We start from the raw sequence: 4,282 nt of genomic DNA, 5'->3' as shown, positions 1-4,282 counted from the left end.
TAGTGCTCTGTGCTCCCATCCAGAGGAACTTTTCTCCCTTCCCTCTGCTTAGCCAGAGCAAAGGAGGATGTGGAGGAAATAATCCGCTTGGAATGCATCCTTTAACATACATTGCTGGAAGGAGCTATGGGTTCCCATCATAGGAATCTTGGATTGAAAGACAATCACAGACCTGTTAAGCCAATAGGTTTATCAAGCTTTTTCTTTCAGGCTAAACAGAAGTCAAGCCCTTTTATCTAGCAAAAGCAATGGTGGTGACCACCCCAGGTAATAGGCAGCAAGGGAGGTAAGAGCTAGGCTGTGTGGACCGAGGGGTTTCCTTGGTTGCAAACACAAGCATTGCAATCTTGGTTTGCAGCCTGCGTGTACTGGGGGCAGAAAGCCAGGAGACACAGTTGTGAGTGTGACCCTGAGAGGGAACCGAGACAGGTGTTCTTGGGTACAGAGCTCATTGGAATGGCAGACCTGGGGATTTCTGAGCCGGGAAACTGCTGTTGTACACACTCAGCCCCTCTCCCCACCCTGTGCATGGAGCTGGCCAACTCACCCCTCTTTCCCCCCATTACTCCCCCTGTGTGGGGAGGCGCTGAAGATGCTGTGCTTAGGAGCACGTAAGGTGTAAATCCGGACCTGAGTACACTAAGAATACACCTGACTCATATAATCGATTTCTCCTCCGAATGGAAACAACCCTTTGAATATTGGCTAACTCAGGACAAAGGGGGCAACACTATTATTGAGAGAGAAGGTAGAGTTTGTCTGAAGAGGTTCAAATAAGTAACTGTTTCCCTAACAGCTGCTGGTCTCACACTCACAAAGGTAGTAGGAGTTGGAAGGGCTTCAAAACTTGCTTCCAACATGCAGGGGAATTCTAACAGGAATTTGGATTTTACAAAGCCAGTAGGTCCAAGACAGAGGTCATGCACTTTGCAGAAGAACACAGTTTTGGGGTCACGTCAGCTCCCGGAGGTCTGAGCTATCTGGGAGTTAGGGTGTCTCTGGAGATCGGTTGCTGAACTCATTACCCTTGTTTCAGAATTTTTAGAAAATAATGGGGGAACTTCAAAAGGTTCGAAGTTCAGGCTTGGTCCTGTCGCAGAGGGCCTGGTCCCTTTAAGGGGAGAGTGGTCCAGCCCATCTGCAACTCATTAGCCCTCATCCGGCCAGGCCTCATGAAGGATAGCTGGCCCCTATAAAAGTCAGGGGAGCAGTTTAGTGGCGAGGACAAGCTGCTAGAGGCCCTGGGAGTTGAGTCAGTCCTACCACACCTGTACTGAGTGTATGACTTAAAACCCAACAGTTAGGGCCCAGCAGTGGAAGAGAGCACTCAAGCCGGGTTGTGGCTGGACAGCCAAGCCACAGGAGTGGAGCTAACTCCTGTGGTGGGCCTCTGGAGCAAAGGACCGGGCTCCAAGGAATCGGTCCTGGGGCTGGTGCTCTGGAAGAGGAACAAGGAGCTGAAGAGCTGCCCAAGAGGGATGAGGCTCAAGCCTGAAGAGGAGTGAAAGATGCTTTGGTAGTTTTTCACTTTGTAGTTTTGAATTCTATGGAGGGACCTACGGGGAAGCCTCGGGACCTGCTATTCTGCAAAAGAAGGGCACAATTCTGCTTGTTCTCTTTGATTGGGAAGGACTTTGCTGCCGGCCCAGGGGGAGTTAGGCAAAGGGACTTTGAAGATGCCAGCTGGAAAAAACCAGCTTGGACCAGACCAGTTACAGTTGGACTTGAATAACCCAGAAGGGGGTTGAATTTTTAAGCTGCCTGACTGGAGGGCTAGCCCAGGGAAAACCCAGACCAAGACAGGCCATTGCAGGACCAGAGGGGACCAAGAGGCAGGCCCAGCAACCCTGCACCCAGCCATAAGGGGGGGCTGGCTGGTGAGTCACTTCTGTGCATGTGGGGCTCTCTGTGGGGACGGACCCTGTAACAACTGGATTTAAAAAAAAAAATCATGTTTTTAAGTCAATAATATATTTTGGGTCATGTTTATTTGCCTGGTTTCTGAGCCTTTCAGGTTCAATTTGGTTCATGTGTTCAAACTCTTTCTCCACAGCCATGAGGGCTAGAAACTTTCTTTTTATTAAATGAGAGCTGAGAGTCTCATCTAAATCACTTATACCCGAGAGGTGGGACTTTAAGAAAAAAATGCAAAATATTGTGAGGGTCACCATAAAATCCTGGGAATTAGCAATATAGTGTCCATGCGCATAGCAAGACAGTCCCTGCCCCAGGGACCTTACAGTCTAAATGGACAAAATGGATAATGGGTGGGAAAAAGGAAGGATTATTTTCTCTGTTTTATAGATGGGAAACTGAGGCAGAAAGGGACGATGTGATTTGGCTAAGGTCGCATAGGGAGTCTGTGGCAGATCTGGGATGTCCCAACCTAATGCTGTCACCAAAAGACCAGGAGGCCAGACTTGATGTTCACAGTGCTCCCTTCTGGCTTGAGAATCTATGACCAAACAAGAAAAATGTCCTTACTGTTATTAGTAATAATGCCATAACTGAATAAAACCAAAATGTCGTAATCAGACATGTTTAGCACCATTCATGCTGTTTGATTACTCCTTTTGTCTCTGCTTCTAATCAGTTTCACTTCCTGGTTCTCATTCATTGCTGTGTTTGGGGCTCCAGTACTGCAGAGCAATGTTTAAACTTTAATTTTAATTTGTTGTAGTTGAAATTTGAAAACATTTCTTTTCACGCTGGATTTGGCAGTCTCCGTCCCTTATTTATTTAACCAAACCTAAATGTTGACAGTGTCTCTTCCATTATGAGTAACTTTTCTCTCCTTCCCCGCTCCCAGAATTTTTCCATCTCTAATTAACATTCTCGTAAATTGATTTTTTTCTTATAATGGCCACTTTGCATTCCACTCACACAGGGCTGCAACCAACCTGCTCATCTTTTTGATTAATTAAGGGATTAAAACTGGAAGAAACAAGACGACCGCAGGTGGGTCAGACTCTGGGATGCGGAAGCTAGGGGAGAAGGAAGAACAGATGTTCTGTTTTGTTGAGGAAACAGGAGACCTTGGATTGCCGCTCAGCTCAGCTCAACTTTGGCAAGTCCTCGGGCAAGCAGGCTTGGCACTGCTTTCCCAGTTCCGACTGTGGTATGTGTCTCAGTTACAGAGCTACCCATGCCTCACTCCAGTTTCTGGTCCCTCTGAGGGCACTTCCTCAGGTGTCAGGCCTTGCATCTTTCCTATCCTAGGGCAGAATTCTGCAATCCTCTCACTCCTAGACCAGCCCGGGACTACTATACTTTGCGTATCCACCATTCTTATCCTGCAGGGCCAACTGAGTTCACGTACCGGCAGTTCTTCCCTTGGGGAGGCTGTGAGCAGCAGTATACAACGATCAGACAGACCCTAAAAGACCAAAGTATTGTTCATTTTAGCAGTCGGAACAAAGCCTTTAGAGTAAAAGAGTTTTAAAACAACAAACAGTTTACAGGCACATCAACCTTATTTAAAGCCCTACCATCCTGTGATGGGGAGGTAGGCAGCTCTAGTTTCTTCAGACATCCCACCGGGGCATCCCTGGTGTGTGGTTTGGTTCCCCTGAACAACTACTGCCTCTTTCTTGAGAAAAGATCCCGTTTTTATCCTGCCAGAGTTCTTTTGCCCTTCTATGTGTGTGAGCCTTTTCCTGGCCTGGTCCGAGTCAGTTTTGTAGGTTGACTGGGGAGGAGGCAGACTCATCAAAGCTAATAGTTCTGGGATTGTCCCTTAACTCTTAAGTGTTTGTCGAGAGCCATTCGGAAAGCCCCTCTGTAAACCGGCCAACCTACAGTACTCATCAATTATTACAGAGCAGCTCCAAGTCCATCACATTATGGTCTGTCTGTCTGTCAGTCTCCTGTAGCACCCATCACTGCAACAGCTAGGTGCTTACCAGAGAAATGGGATCTGTTTTCTGTTCCTTTAGTTTCTTTGATCTGGGAGGCTGTGTTTGGGGTAGCCGTCATCCATCTAGCTATCATGCTGGTCATGGTAGCAAAGCTTTTTCAAAGAGGAGGTTTTACAGTACATCCTAAAGGCGGCTAGACTCTGCATCGGTCTGATTTCCTATAGGAGCCAAATTCCCCCACCTGGGAATGCTCTCTACCCAGCTGTTGTGGGCTGTGTCCTGAGCTTTGTGAGCTGCACATCACGCCGCAGATGGAGACACCGATGTAGCTGGGTCCCGACCCATTGATGTCTTTGAAGATCAGGACCAAGGCTTTGGAAGGTTGGTAGCATTTATAAGCAGTTTCCTCTGCCCTCCACTGGGAG

At 47.7% G+C, this 4,282-nt stretch overlaps 1 long non-coding RNA gene across 1 annotated transcript; it reads left to right on the top strand.

Moving 5' to 3' along the window:
* The first annotated feature begins 1,293 nt into the window (after window positions 1-1,293).
* On the top strand, window positions 1,294-2,532 carry LOC137142418 (uncharacterized). Its single transcript, XR_010916917.1, has 2 exons — window positions 1,294-1,877; window positions 2,305-2,532. It is a non-coding gene; the product is annotated as an uncharacterized lncRNA (long non-coding RNA).
* Window positions 2,533-4,282: the final 1,750 nt, after the last annotated feature.

The sequence above is a fragment of the Emydura macquarii genome, unplaced genomic scaffold (assembly GCF_026122565.2).
Source record: "Emydura macquarii macquarii isolate MOO-44397 ecotype Brisbane River unplaced genomic scaffold, CSIRO-AGI_Emac_v2 contig_3220, whole genome shotgun sequence".
In the NCBI taxonomy this organism is placed as follows: domain Eukaryota; kingdom Metazoa; phylum Chordata; order Testudines; family Chelidae; genus Emydura; species Emydura macquarii.
The sequence above is the reverse complement of the archived record's forward strand: the minus strand, read 5'-3'. Positions and strand labels throughout refer to the sequence as shown.